This window comes from Periplaneta americana, chromosome 8 (genome assembly GCF_040183065.1).
Source record: "Periplaneta americana isolate PAMFEO1 chromosome 8, P.americana_PAMFEO1_priV1, whole genome shotgun sequence".
NCBI classification, from domain to species: Eukaryota; Metazoa; Arthropoda; class Insecta; order Blattodea; family Blattidae; genus Periplaneta; species Periplaneta americana.
The window spans coordinates 66,931-83,590 of NC_091124.1; the positions used below are offsets into that span (position 1 = coordinate 66,931).

Below are 16,660 nucleotides of genomic sequence, written 5' to 3' on the forward strand. Positions count from 1 at the left end.
TCTCTATCCCCCTGGGTTTGGACGGCAGAGTCCGGCAAAATTAAAAAAAAATGGTCATTTTGACCTTTTAACTGTAGCATCCCCGCATCTTCCCTAGTAATCACCGATAAATTCCGGCAAATCCGCCGCACTTTTTTCTTGCCTTAATTTTTGGGTACCTGAAATATTTGAGTCTCTAATTCCGGAAATAATGGCCATACTGAGGAACGGGATGCAGCCCTGTATTCCCCCTTGACTTACTTCTTACATGATAGCATCAAAATGGCAATCGCGAACACTTTCTGTTTTTCGACATTCTTGCCGCCATAACTCCGCAGTTCGTGTAGTCACAACAAAGCCGATGAGTGCGTTGAATACAGCTCGTCAAACTCTATCTTCCAAAACAGACTTTTTTCTACACAAGGAGAACGAAGCGGCTGACAGGCCCGCCCTTTTAACTGTAGCATCCCCGCATCTTCCTTAGTAATCACCGATAAATTCCGGCAAATCAGCCGCACTTTTTTCTAGCCTTAATTTTTGCGTATCTGAAATATTTGAGTCTCTAATTCCTGAAATAATGGCCATACCGAGGAACGGGATGCGGTCCTGTATTCCACCTTGTCTTACTTATTACACGATAGTATCGAAATTGCAATCGCGAACACTTTCTGGTTTTCGAGAAAAAAAAAATGGGAAGGGAACCACTATTCCACCGACATTCTCGCTACTATAACTCCGCAGTACTGTCCGTTCAGTGTTGCCAGGTTTTTACGAAAGAAAATCCCTCAGATGGGTTGAAGAATCCCTCAAATTTAGAAAAAAATCTCCCTTTTGTGGTGGTCTGGTCTAAACTCCAAAATACATATTTTAAAAACGAATTGAAATAATAAATTAGAACAGGACAATGTTCCTAAGAAATATCACAGTGCAACAGAGCACTCACCCTCAGATCGGCATATTATTGATGATCCTGTTCACATTCTTCTTCCGCCTCTTCTTCTGCAACCAGCAGCCCAGCTATTTTTTTCTCTCTTGTATCCTTAATGAAGAAATGATATAATTTTAGTTTTGTTTCCGTCTTTACTTATTTTTATGTTAACCCAGAAGTATATTTGTTAACACATTTTAATATTTTACTTGTGAACGTTTTCGTCCATTTTGGGCATCTTCAGATCTTAAAGATATCTGTACATAATTGCATAATACATACATATTGCAATTCTAAAAACAATTAATGGAAATTTATAAATAAACTAAAAACATTTTCTAAAAGGGTACACCTAATACACCAACAAATGGTAGCTGTATGAGAAATATGCATATTTAATGTCATATTATAATCATTCATGACAGCTAGAGATCGCGAACGAGTTATTATATTGGAACAATAAACTGTATGACGACTCAAAACTGAATAATTGTTTAACAGTAAGACTCTTAAGTTAAATGTGCATATCTTACCAGAAAGTCACATGAAAATATTACATATCAATAGAACTTAATATCATCAAAAAAGTTCAGAAAAGTGTAAGGAGTCTAGTTGACTGTTACTATTGAAGGTGGTGTAAATAGGATGTGGATTGAAGGCGAAAGGTTTGGAATGACAAAAATGAATGTTAAATGTAGTTTATACAAACTTAGGTGATGCTGTGATAATCTATTAGACAACATATGTTGTGAATATGCACTATTCTCAAAGTTGCAATATAAAATACAGTCAAATTGTTACAAGTATGTGTCGTTAAGATGGATCCTTGAATCCTTGTTGTAGGCTACATATTTTCACTGAACAGTTTCAACATTTCGTCGGTGATTGGATAGTTGTAACACTTTTTCTTCATGTTGCTCACGTCAAGTTTCACCCTCACTAGAGACGACACTGTTTTTGCTGATAGATTATTTCTTTCCTTCGTTTTTATATCACTAACCATTGAAATTATGCGCTCTACAGCTGAATTAGAATGGGGCAAAGAAAGGCAAATTTTGGTTAGTGTTCCTCAACTTTTTAACAAAAATTCAGAATTGAAATTGTGACATTCTTCTATTCGCTTCCAAAATTCTAGTACAGGAAAATTTAGGTAAGTAGTTTTCTCTTCAGAAAAAAAAGCAATTGGGTAAAAAACTCCATTCATATAATACTGATTCTTGATTTACTTTTGTCTTATATTTATCAACTCTTGAAGTAAGTGTGTTACTAGACCTTTCAACAATCTTACTGACACCTAATGCAATTTTTGTATCTAGAAAAGTCAAATTACTTATAACATCTTGTTGAAGGGGCAATCTTTTCAAGGACTCATTGAAAGCTACTTGATAGAACTCCAAACATCGTAATCTGAACTTTTACTTTGTCATCAGATGGCTTTCTTGTAAAAACACGGTAATTCTGCAGACATTTTTCAACTGTAATGCATTTTTTATGCGAAGGTGTGGAGTTACTGCTTTCTAATTCACTCTTACCGGCCGATAGTTCCTTTTTGCAACACAAAACATTTTACTTTACAGGGATTGTTAGATTTAGCCAACTAACCTTTAAAATGAGATTCCTCCAACCATGATTCAACAAAAGATTGTTTGCGCCAAGATTTCTCACTTCTAGATAACTCTTTCCTATTTTTACTTTTTTTTTCGGATTCTTGAGAATCACTCATTGCATCAATAAAATAGACACAAGCTTAAAAATATCAGTAATTTCAGACTAAGAAAATAAACAGACACTTAAAAAATATCGACTTAAAACTATGGTCATAATGTTCAATATATACAATTATCCCAGCTCTTAACACAACAACTGAAACTATAGTATATTCCTAACATATTCATGTTCATAACAATCTGTCTACCGATGTACTGAATCGATTTGAATATAAAGCGGGAAGACGTAAACGACAATGGTAAATAGCAGCCAATAAGCAATAAAATTCAATCTCATTGGTCGCTTCTATATCAATCACTCAACTTTTTGAATTAAAATTATGTTATAACAACCCATTATTAACAAACCAAATATTAAGCATATAATAGAGTTTTTTTGTGTTAAATCACTTTTATGTGCTTTTAATAAAAATTAAGAAACTTATTTCATATCTGAAAAATAAAAATATTTTGAAAAACATTTAAAAAAAAATAGAAAAATTGGAAAGGTGTGAAAATCCCTACACATTGTGTCATTCTGTCAAAAAATCCCTCAATCCCTTTTCGATCAAAAAATCCTTACGCCGAGGAATAAATCCCTCAACCTGGCAACACTGTGTCCGTTATTCAGGAGAAGACGAGAAGAAAGAATGTGACCTTCTTGACTATCGCTGTTGATCATTATAAACATCGCTCAGATAAGCATCCCAGTAGCCAGGTTATTACTCGTGCAGGAAACTTGAGTAACAATGCATATGGAAATTAAAACTAAGTTGAACAGAAGGAGACCTAATGTTTCCGCTTACTGCAATACAAATATTGCACATGTTGTCGTATGTTATCTGTTCACATCCCTTCCTCCTCAGTCTGCTCTCGTCTTCTCCTGAGTCACCGACAGTATGTGTAGTGACAACAAAGCCGATGAGTGCGTTGAATACAGCTCCTCGAGCTCTATCTCCAGTGTAAAGGACAACTCTCTATCCCCGTTCGTTTGGACGGGAGAGGATGGCAAATTTTCAAAAAATTGGTCATTTTCACCTTCCAAAACACAATTTTTCCTACGCACGGAGAACGAAGGGGCTCAGAGACCCGCCCTTTTAACTGTAGCATCCCCACATGTTCACTAATAATCACCACTAAAATCGAGCAAATCCGTCGCACTTTTTTCTAGCCTTATTTTCCAGGTGCCTAAAATCTTTCAGCCTCTAATTCCGTAAATAATGGCCATACCGAGGAACGGGATGCGGTCCTGTATTCCCCCTTGACTTACTTCTTACGCGATACCATCAAAATGGGAATCGAGAACACACGCTGATTATCGAAAAAAAAAAAAATGGGAAGGGAACCACTATTCCACCGACATTCTCGCTACCATAACTCCGCAGTACTGTCCGTTCAGTGTTGCCAGATTTTTACGAAAGAAAATCCCTCAGATGGGTTGAAAAATCCCTCAAATTTAGAAAATATCTCCCTTTTGTAGTGGTCTGGTCTAAACTCCAAAATACATATTTTAAAAACGAATTGAAATAATAAATTAGACCAGGACAATGTTCCTAAGAAATATCACAGTGCAACAGAGCACTCACCCTCAGATCGGCATATTATTGTTGATCCTTTTCTGATTCCCCTTCTCCCTCTTCTTCTGCAACCAGCAGCACAGCTATTTCGTTCTCTCTTGAATCCTTAATGAAGAAATAATATAATTTTAGTTTTGTTTCCGTCTTTACTTATTTTTATGTTAACCCAGAAGTATATTTGTTAACACATTTTAATATTTTACTTGTGAACGTTTTCGCCCATTTTGGGCATCTTCAGATCTTAAAGATATCTGTACATAATTGCAATTCTACAAACAATTAATGGAAATTTATAAATAAACTAAAAACATTTTCTAAAAGGGTGCACCTAATACATCAGCAAATGGTAGTTGTATGATAAATATGCAAATTTAATGTCATATTATAATCATTCATGACAGCTAGAGATCGCAAACGAGTTATTATATTGGAACAATAAACTGTATAATGACTCAAAAGTGAATACTTGTTTAACAGCAATGGCCAGTTTTTCCAAGTAATGTTTAATTTGGCTTAACAAATGTTAAGGTAACAGCTGGTTTATTTTTAACATTTTGTTAAGATGTTTTCCATTTTTCCAACACGATTTTGTTTAAAATAACCAACACTTAACTTTAACTGTCGTTAATACTATTCTAACTGCTCAACAGCAGTTGGTAATGATTTTGCATATGTAAGACAACTTCTTATTGGCTGATATTATTATTTAAATTCTGTACTGTAGAGTAAGTCATGAAACATGTATAAAATCGTAACCTGTTACAGTAGCCATGATTCATACAGTACAGAGAGTTGATAAATGAAAGTTTCATTGACTACTATTGAATAATAATTATTATTATAAGTATGGTTATATTTTATAATGCTAAATATGAATTTCTGTTTAGAAAAATCTCAGTATTATGACCACTAGGTGACAATAATTACACGAATGTGTGTGTAGTCAACTGTACACAAAACCCCGAGGAGAATTCCGTATGATATAAAATTCTCTAATTCAGGTCTATGTATAAATTATATGTAATTTCGTCATAAAGAAGCAATTGCTGCTGAAACATTTTATTATTTACTCACTGCGTATTTTGAAGCACTATTGACATCGGCTATAGCTGAAGAGCCAGTAACATAGAATCTAGAGTTAATAGTAGCTGGTGAATTGGAACAAGTGGCCTATTTCTGTTTGTAGGATATTCAAATCTGACTTCAATTTCTTGCCACGTTGAGATCGCACATTTCCTCAATATTAAATGGATAATAGCTCAGCATCGAAATAAGCGTCAGTATGATAATCAGTTGACTTATGAAGATTATCTTCCGTATATTAATATTCCAAAATATCTTTTAAATGATATATTACCAGTCTTATGGCCGGTTTCACAAAGCTTCATTAAGGTTTTAATGATTCATTAATGTATTTACTGGTTCATTAAATCATTTTTATATCTCACCAAGCATCTTCAGCCTAACGAACCAGTAAAACTATCATTAAATTTAGTGATAGAAATTTCCGTCTTTAAATTTTTAATTATTCATTAGTTGCAATATAAAATGGCGGAACGTTTCGACGCAGAATTGTTATATCTGGAACTGCTCGAAAATTAAGAGTCAAATGGAGATAATGTTAACCATTTAAAAACCGATCATTTTGAAAATTTGAATGACACAAAAATTCACAAAAGATACCACGTCACGAAGATCGTGGTACCAGTACTCAAAATTTTAGAAGAAACTGATCATAGGTTAGAATATCATAAAAACGGCTGAGACAAAGCTGAAACTAGTCAACTAGGTAACATACAACTGAGTTTTATTTTAAGACATGAAAGTGATTATTATAACTACATACCGGTACCTAAGAAATATTAGTAAATTAATACATAATGTGCATTCAAACATAACAAAACTTAATTGGTATATTAACTTTATTAGAATTATATTATAGCTAGCGATAAGATATGTTTGCACTGGCTTTAAAATAGGAGCGAAAGAGCTGGATTCTTGGTATTTATAATCGTTTTCTTTCCGATGGAAATTTAATTTTCCAGCAAGATAATCACCCCGTGCACACCGCCATAAACGTTCAAAGACGGTTCACGGAAAAGCATGAAAAAAGAGGAGGATTGAAAAATATCGAGACATCCCACCTCAAAATCCAGATCAGTTCTGGGATCAAGTTCTGGCTACGGAAAGATTTCGCTAAGGATCAGAACTATTTCCGCGATCTGGTGGACTCAATGCCCCGAAAATGCCAGGCAGTGATAGACGCCGGTGGCATGTGGACAATGTATTAGATCCACATGTGTATTTCTTTTATTTTTCTTTAATTTGTTTGTTTATCTTAGTTTTATTTCGGGAAGAAAATTGATCTCCCAAGAGTTTTTTAAATTCTCCTAGTGGAGCCAGAGTTGCGAAATAATTCGTTCCACTACAGAAAATTTAAAAAAAAATGAAGAAAGGTAACATGTATAAAAATTAGTTACGTTAATAAAAAAAAATTGTTCCTGCCGAGAATGGAACTTGGGCCCCTGGAATGGCAAACCAACTCGCTACTGACTGCTCCACCGGAGAGTCATGACGTGATTAGCGCGACGAAGCACATATAGCTGCTGGGCTTGAAGCCTACGGAGACAGCGCACGTATTATAAACGTATTAGTGTAAATATTTTAATGTTCAGTACTAGTTAATGTTTCATTTGGACTTATTTACTGAAGCTTAGTGAAACCGGCCCTTATAATAAACATTCCTCAAAGAGAAACATAACATGTTATTTTCACAACTTTTGTCTGAACAGCTGTGGTGTTATCCGTCATGTTTAACTGTTTGTTAAATGAGTTAACAGCCTGAAATCCTACATTTAAAGTTAACAAACGGTTAGGAACCTGTTAAGCCAAACTGGTGTTGAACAAATGGAAAAACTGTATTTAACAAACTGTTGAAGGTTTAACAGTCGTTAAGTGTTCTAACAATACTTGGACAAACCGGCCATAAGACTCTTGAGTTAAATGTGCATATTTTAACAGAAAGTCACATGAAAATATTACATATCAATAGAACTTAATATCATCAAAAAAGTTCAGAAAAGTGTAAGGAGTCTAGTTGACTGTTAATATTGAAGTTGGTGTAAATAGAAAGGATGTGGATTGAAGGCGAAAGGTTTGGAATGACAAAATGAATGTTAAATGTAGTTTATACAAACTTAGGTGATGCTGTGATAATCTATTAGATAACATATGTTGTGAATATGCACTATTCTCAAAGTTGCAATATAAAATACAGTCAATTTGTTACAAGTATGTGTCGTTAAGATGGATCCTTGAATCCTTTTTGTAGGCTACATATTTTCACTGAACAGTTTCAACATTTCGTCAGTGATTGGATAGTTGTAACACTTTTTCTTCATGTTGCTCACGTCAAGTTTCACCCTCACTAGAGGCGACACTGTTTTTGCTGATAGTTTACTTCTTTTATTCGTTTTTATATCACTAACCATTGAAAATATGCGTTCACAGCTGAACTAGAATGGGGCAAAGAAAGGCAAATTTTGGCTAGTTTTCTTCAACTTTTTCACAAAAATTCAGAATTAAAATTGTGACATTCTTCTATTCGCTTCCAAAATTCTAGTACAGGGAAATTTAGATAAGCAGTTTTCTCTTCAGAAAAAAAAAAGCAATTGGGTTAAAGACTAAATTCATTTAATACCGATTCTTGGTTCACTTTTGTCTTATACTTATCAACTATTGAAGTAAGTGTGTTACTAGAACTTTCAACAATCTTACTGACACCTAATGCAATTTTTGTATCTAGAAAAGTCAAATTACTTATAACATCTTCTTGAAGGGGCAATCTTATCAAGGACTAATTGAAAGCTACTTGATAGAACTCCAAACATCGTAATCTGAACTTTTACTTTGTCATCAGATGGCTTTCTTGTAAAAACACTGGTAATTCTGGAGACATTTTTCAACTGTAATGCATTTTTTATGCGAAGGCGTGGAGCTGTGTCTTTCTAATTCACTCTTACCGGCCGATAGTTCCTTTTCGCAACACAAAACATTTTACTTTACAGGGATTGTTAGATTTAGCCAACCAACCTTTAAAATGAGATTACTCTAACCATGATTCAACGAATGATTGTTTCCTCCAAGACTTCTCACTTCTAGATAACTCTATCCTATTTTTAATTTTTTTTCGGTGTGGATGGCCCTTCTTGAGGATCACTCATTGTACCAATAAAATAAACACACGCTTAAAAATATCAGTAATTTAAAACTAAGACAATAAACAGACTTTTTAAAAAATATCAAATTAAAACTATGGTCATAATGTACAATATGTACACTTTATCCCGGCTCTTAACACAAGAATTGAAACTATAGTATATTCCTAACGTATTCATGTTCATAACAATCTGTCTACCGAAGTACTGAATCGATTTGAATATAAAGCGGGAAGATGCAAACGACAATGGTAAATGGCAGCCAATAAACAGTAAAATTAAATCTCATTGCTCGCTTCTATATGAATCGCTCAACTCTTTGAATTAAAATCATGTTATCACAACCCATTATTAACAAACCAAATATTAAGCATATAATAGAGTCTTCAGTGTTAAATCACTTTTATGCGCTTTTAATAAAAATTAAGAAATATATTTCATATCTGAAAAATAAAAATATTTTGAAAGATAATTAAAAAAAAAATAGAAAAGTGGAAAGGTGTGAAAATCCCTACATATTGTGTCATTCTGTCAAAAAATCCCTCAATCCCTTTTGGATCAAAAAATCCCTACGCCGAGGAATAAATCCCTCAACCTGGCAACACTGTGTCCGTTACTCAGGATAAGACGAGCAGAAAGAATGTGACCTTCTTGAGTATCGCTGTTGATCATTATAAACATCGCTCAGATAAGCATCCCAGTAGCCGGGTTATTACTCATGCAGGAAACATGAGTAACAATGCGTATGGAAATTAAAGCTAAGTTGAACAGAAGGAGACCTAATGTTTCTGCAAATTGCAATACAAATATTGCACGTATTGTCGTACGTTATCTGTGCACATCCCTTCCTTCTCAGTCCGCTCTCGTCTTCTCCTGAGTCACTGACAGTACGTGTAGTGACAACAAATCCGATGAGTGAGTTGAATACAGCTCCTCGAGCTCTATCTTCAGTGTAAAGGACAACTCTCTAAACCCGATCTTTGGACAGGAGAGGCCGGCAAAATATAAAAAAATTGCCATTTTTACCATCCAAAACAGAATTTTCTCTACACAAGGAGAACGAAGGGGTTCAGAGGCCCGTCCTTTTAACTGTAGCATCCCCGCATGTTCACTGATAATCACCGCTAAAATCCAGCAAATCCGACGTTCTTTTTTCTAGCCTTATTTTTCAGGTACCTAAAATATTTCAGTCTCTAATTCCGGAAATAATGGCCATACCGAGGAACGGGGTGCGGCCCTGTATTCCCCCTTGACTTACTTCTTACGCGATACCATCAAAATGGGAATCGCAGACACAAACTGATTTTCGAAAAAAAAAAAGAAAAAAAAACTATTCCGCCGACATTCTCGGCGCCATAACTCCGCAGTACGTATAGTGACAAAAAAGCCGATTAGTCCGTTGAATAGAGCTCCTCGAGCTCTATCTTCAGTGTAAAGGACAACTCTATCCCCGTTCGTTTGAACGGGAGAGGCCGGCAAAATTTAAAAAAATGGTCATTTTGACCTTCCAAAACAGAATTTTCTATACACAAGAGAACGAAGGGACTCAGAGGCCCGCATGTTCACTAATAATCACCGCTAAAATCGAGCAAATCCGTCGCACTTTTTATAGCCTTATATTTTGGGTACCTAAAATATTTCAGTCTCTAATTCCGGATATAATGGCCATACCGAGGAACGGGGTGCGGTCCTGTATTCCCCCTTGATTTACTTCTTACGCGATACCATCAAAATGGGAATCGCGAACACATGCTGATTATCGAAAAAAAAAAAATGGGAAGGGAACCACTATTCCACCGATATTCACGCCGCCATAACTCCACAGTACTGTCCATTCAGTTTTGCCAGATTTTTACGAAAGAAAATCCCTCAGATGGGTTGAAAAATACCTCAAATTTAGAAATAATCCCCCTTTTGGAGTGGTCTGGTCTAAACTCCAAAATACATATTTTCGCCCGACGCTTATCGCAGGATAGCCCTCGAGTGCGCCCCTTTCAAAGTGCTCACGATGCTATTATTAAACCGCATTCTACCTCAAGCCATGTTACATATACCAGACGAACAATTTGGGTTCATCACCGGCAGGTCCACAATCCAGGCAATCGAGAGGGTACTCGACATCATATGGGATGCAACACACACAAACGGAGGCTTCATATACGCCATCTACGTGGACTATGCCAATGCATTCGATGGAGTCAACAGAACATTACTAATGAAGAAACTAACAGATACCCTAGGACAAAGAAACCCTTATCTACAACTAATAGAAAACATATTGAGCTTCAACCGGCTAACAGTTAGTGACAAAGTTGGCCGCTCTGGGCTTATAACCCAGACGAATGGCGTTCTTCAAGGAGACCCCCTCAGCCCAATGCTATTTAACCTGTTGACGCACGACGTGATCGAAGAGATGGCCTCAGAAGATATATCAATGCTGCTTTATGCTGATGACATAATAATGCTGTCAAGAAACAGGCCAGCCCTTCAGCAGGGACTCAACGCGCTCAGCGAATGGTCAAAAAGAAATGAACTAGAAATAAACACTAGCAAAACTAAGGTTATGAAATTCAGACGAGGAGGAAACATAGCCAGAACAGACGTCTTCACATGTGACAACGACAACCTTGAGATGGTACACTCTTACAGGTATTAGGACTAACCATGCAAGTAACGGGGAAAACATTTACCAAGAATATAGAGGAAAGATGCACGGCAGCAATCAACTCCATATATGAAATCAAGAACCTCGAGAAACTATCCCTAAAAACAGCCCTAAGACTCTTCAATATCAAGATAGCACCGATAGCATGCTATGCAGTGACCAAAATATGGGCTCACCTCACCAAGGATAACTGAAAAGGCTGGAAGCTGTAAAGACTATGTACATAAAAAGAGCACTACGAATACCAAAAACCGTGCGGACAAGACTTGTGCACGTACTAGCAGACACCGACTTCTTCATCAGGGAACTGAGAGCAAACAACAACCTAGGCAGCACAACAGCGTACGAAGCCCACATCGAAGACAGGGAGCAAAAGGCATCTGCAACTGACCCAGACTTCTTCCGGACGCCCGCAATGAATGCAGAGGATGGAAAGGGCCAAACTTCGAACTCAAGAATGTCTTCACGAGGACCGCGGCACATGGCTTTCATCATAAAGTTTATGACCAAAGAGGATATCACCAGGCATCGTCCCACTGTTCCTGCAGGCTGTGCGGTCAGGACTGCCCACAATATCACCTAATTGCATGCCCCGCAAGGACTCACTCAATGAACTTTCACGCAAATGAGGAGAACTACCAGTGAACATTCATATTTTAAATTGTACACAGTGTGTTTAATAAATATATATATAAAAAATACGTTTTTTAAAAACGAATTAAAATAATAAATTAGAAGAGGACAATGTTCCTAATAAATATCAAAGTGCAACAGAGCACTCACCCTCAGATCGGCATATTATTGATGATCCTGTTCACATTCTTCTTCTCCCTCTTCTTCTGCAACCAGCAGCGCAGCTATTTTGTTCTCTCTTGAATCCTTAATGAAGAAATAATATAATTTTAGTTTTGTTTTCATCTTGACTTATTTTAATGTTAACCCAGAAGTATATTTGTTAACACATTTTAATATTTTACTTGTGAACATTTTCGCCCACTTTGGGCATCTTCAGATCATAAAGATATCTGTACATAATTGCATAATACATATTGAAAATCTACAAACAATTAATGGAAATTTAAAAATACACTAAAAACATATTCTAAAAAGGTACACTAAATACACCAACAAATGGTAGTTGTATGAGAAATATGCATATTTAATGTCATATTATAATCATTCATGACAGCTAGAGATCGCGAACGAGTTATTATATTGGAACAATAAACTGTATGACGACTCAAAACTGAATACTTGTTTAACAATAAGACTCTTAGGTTAAATGTGCATATTTTAACAGCAGGGACAGCCCTTCTTGAGGATCACTCATTGTACCAATAAAATAAACACATGTTTAAAAATATCAGTAATTTAAAACTAGAAAATAAACAAACACTTAAAAAATATCAACTTAAAACTATGGTCATAATGTACAATATGTACATTTATCCCAGCTCTTAACACAACAACTGAAACTATAGTATATTCCTAACAATCTGTCTACCGAAGTACTGAATCGATTTGAGTATAAAGCTGGAAGACGCAAACGACAATGGCAAATGGCAGCCAATAAGCAGTAAAATTAAACTTCATTGGTCGCTTGTATATGAATCACTCAACTCATTGAATTAAAATTATGTTATAACAACCCATTATTAACAAACCAAATATTAAGCATATAATAGAGTTTTCAGCACTTTAATGTGCATTTAATAAAAATTAAGAAACTTCTTTCATATCTGAAAAATAAAAATATTTTGAAATTATTTTTAAAAAAATAGGAAAAATGGAAAGGTGTGAAAATCCCTACATATTGTGTCATTCTGTCAAAAAAATCCCTCAATACCTTTTTGACCAAAAAATCCCTACGCCGAGGGATAAATCCCTCAACCTGGCAACACTGTGTCCATTACTCAGGACAAGACGAGCGGAAAGAATGTGACCTTCTTGACTTTTGCTGTTGATTATTATAAACATCGCTCAGATAAGCATCCCAGTAGCCAGGTTATTACTCATGCAGGAAACATGAGTAACAATGCATATGGAAATTAAAGCTCAGTTGAACAGAAGGAGACCTAATGTTTCCGCTTCCTGCAATACAAATATTGACGTGTTGTCGCACGTTATCTGTTCACATCCCTTCCTCCTCAGTCTGCTCTCGTCTCCTCCTGAGTCACATACAGTACGTGCACTGAGGACAGAGCCGATGAGTGCGTTGAATAGAGCTCCTCGAGCTCTATCTTCAGTGTAAAGGACAACTCTGTAAACCCGATCGTTTGGACAGGAGAGGCCGACAAAATTTCAAAAAGTGATCATTTTGACTTTCCAAAGCAGAATTTTCTCTACACAAGGAGAACGAAGGGGCTCAGAAGCCTGCCATTTTAACTGTAGCATCCCCGCATGTTCACTAATAATCACCACTAAAATCCAGCAAATCCGTCGCACTTTTTTCTAGCCTTCGGGTACCTGAAATATTTGAGTCTCTAATTCCGGAAATAATGACCATACCGAGGAACGGGATGCGGCCCTGTATTCCCCCTTGACTTACTTCTTACACGATAGCATCAAAATGGCAATCGCGAACTCTCCCAGCGCCGGAAAACGCAGCAACCGGAAAAAGGAGAATCTTGAAACATGCTTCGGGGCTTTACGGTATCAGCCCCAGCGCCAGAAAGTGCAACAACCGGCAATAAGAGACTTGAAACGTGCCTCGGGGGTAAGCGAGGGCCGCCTCAGCGCTGGGAAACGCGGCTACCGGAAAAATGACAAACTTGAAATATGCGTTGGGGCTCCTCGAGGGCCTCCCCAGCGCCGGAAAACGAGGCAACGGGAGGAAAATGAAAATTCAAACATGATTCGGGGCTCTGCGGGGGTTGACCAGCGCCGGAAAACGCGGCAACGGGAAGAAAAAAGAAACTTCAAACATGATTCGGAGCTCTGCAGGGGTTGCCCCAGCGCCGGAAAACGCAACCAGAAAAACAAGAGTCTTGAAACATGCCTCGGTGGCCTGTAGGGCCGACCAGTGCTGAGAAACGCGGCAACGGGAAGAAAGAGAAATTTGAAACATGATTCGCGGCTCTGCGAGGTCTGGTCAACGCCGGAAAACGCGGCAACCGGAAAATCGAGAAACTTCAATGACTTAGTGCACTGACTATATTGTCCATTGAAAATAAACTTCTGAGACATAACAAACTTTAATGAGAAAGTAATGGGTAAGTTCGCAGTAAAGGAGTTGGATGAACTTTTCATGCAGGCATATAGCCTATACTAAAGATACGGTCTATTGTTTCCTTTGATAAATATTAAAAACCAATAATAGGCCTACAGTAATTTTCATGTAGCGTACTACCTAGTCTTATCTAAATATTTAGTAATGCTCATAAAAATGAAAACTGCACACGCTAGACGAGCGCTACTTCTGTAAAGTGTAAAAAAAAAAAAAGTGAAAAATTATTAATGGTAAATTATATGAGTGGAAAAGAAAAGTATGGAACGTAAAATGAAATGGATAGGAGATAACGGTAAGAGTAAGTAAATATAAAGGGAGTAAGTTATAGGCCTATCAGTAATACTGAGGTAGGCCTATAAGCAGCTTACAAAAGAAGTACGTTTCCGAAAACCTTCAACACCGGAACCACTGAGCATAAAATGCTTACAAAACCGTATTTTTATTTATTTTTTATGCTAGAAAAATTAAAATATTCCTTGGGAGGCTTCGTAACGCCCTTCAAAGTAGATTTACGAAAACCGTCAACATTGGAAACATGCTCACCATAAAAGAAATGGAATGCTCACAAAAACGTATTCCTCTTCATTTTTAAGTGCCACAATCTTCGTACGATAATTACCCCAAATACCGAAATAATTGTAACAGTGTGCCATTCTCCAGGGGGGGAAAGGTTGTGGAATTCTGTGCAGAATATATTATAGCGGAAGGTAAGACAATACCCTCCAGTTCACGGAAATTGTCGTTTCTAACCTCACTTTCGTCCAGCTTCAACACTTTAAAGGACTAAGTAAAGTTCAAAGAAAAATTACAGTAAAACATGATTATTAACACATTTCTCGCTTTCATAAGAAAAACACAATAAAAAGATAGCATTCTATCAGGAAAAAAAGCACTGTTTATAACTGACATAGAACATGCTACAGAAGACTTCAGCCTGTTAACAAGACAACAGTTTGTAGTAGAAATATCGGCTTACCTAATTTTGCAATTCTATGTTTACAGGATCTTAATGGCAGATATATCATCAATATTATCACACAAAAAAAAATGGTATTTAAATCTATTACATTCACTCACAACCACACGCCACAATTTTTAAAAGACCAGTGTCACCAACATATTACAATTATCCTCTTTCCAGAGCATAACATTTCCCTATTTACAAATAAATTTCTCTACTAGATAAATACTCAGTGTGACCAACATGCTAGTTCTATTATAACGAGTTTTCGAGTTACCTGGCGACAAATATAACGATATTTTAAGTTCAAAGCACACTCAAGCCCGGTTCAGACCATAGACCGCGGATGGTTCGCCTGCGTGGTCACTCGCCGGAAGTAATCCGCTCTGGTGACTCTGTGCATGGCTAGCTTGCTGGATTTCGAGGGTAGGTTCCTTGCTATATTTCGTGATGGTTTGCAGGCTGGAAACCAAAGATGATCATATAATATCATCTCTGAAACCAAGTCGCCATGTTCGTTGTTTTCCAGCTAAATCTGCTTTTTTTATATTCTTTAGTTTCTAAGAAACAACACCTATATCGGACTTTAGTTGTTTTGCACTTATGGCTTAATTACTTTAGTACGACATTTACTACTGTTAGTGTAGGACTTTAGTTGTTTTCCACTCACTGTTTAGTTTTTTTTTTGACCATGAGTGTTGGCAACAGATAAAACCAGATGATTTTCCAATTTGAACTGTGAAAAGAGCTAGCACAGTCACCGTAGCCAACACGGGAGCCAGCAAGTGACCACGCAGGGTTGCCATCAGCTACCAAGGAGGCTACCTCCTTGGAATCCATCACAGAAACTTGCACCGTCTGAACCAGGCTTCACTATCGAGCGTTCGCGGAGAATAGTCTCCTTTTTTTTTTTTTTTTTTTTTTTTTTTTTTTTTTTTTTTTTTTTTTTTTAAGTTATCGCTTTCTGAACTTTATAGAGTACAAATTGATCGTGCCTTTACTCTCATATTTTGTATATTGTGACCCGATTATCCGTCACCCTATTCACGGAATGTTGGATTATCCGACTTATTTTTCCAAGCTTTTTTTTGCTACAGAAAAAATATGAAGTACTGTACAATATGTTTCTATATGTTTCTAGGTAATTTTCCAAAAGTACCTTTACCCTTACACAATATATACGTAGGCCTACTTGGTAGGAATGCTTTGCTGTCGGGAATAGAAATAGTTACTTGTAAAATAGTCACTATCTGCTTTCAAAGAAATTACCCCAAGAACTTTCACAAACCCTGTACCATTCAGACACGGACCACAAGACAGTAGTCCTCGAAGTCTGCCTTCATGGTCTTCTCAGACTGAAAATGTATTTGGTAAAACCGAACATTTGTTCGGGAAAGA

The 16,660-nt window shown here is 36.6% G+C and overlaps 1 long non-coding RNA gene across 1 annotated transcript; it reads right to left on the reverse strand.

Moving 5' to 3' along the window:
- Nucleotides 1-921: 921 nt before the first annotated feature.
- Nucleotides 922-15,401, reverse strand: LOC138704271 (uncharacterized). The gene is made up of 4 exons (XR_011333292.1): nucleotides 15,278-15,401; nucleotides 11,856-11,951; nucleotides 4,200-4,295; nucleotides 922-1,018 (listed from the first exon to the last, which is right to left on the reverse strand). It is a non-coding gene; the product is annotated as an uncharacterized lncRNA (long non-coding RNA).
- Nucleotides 15,402-16,660: the final 1,259 nt, after the last annotated feature.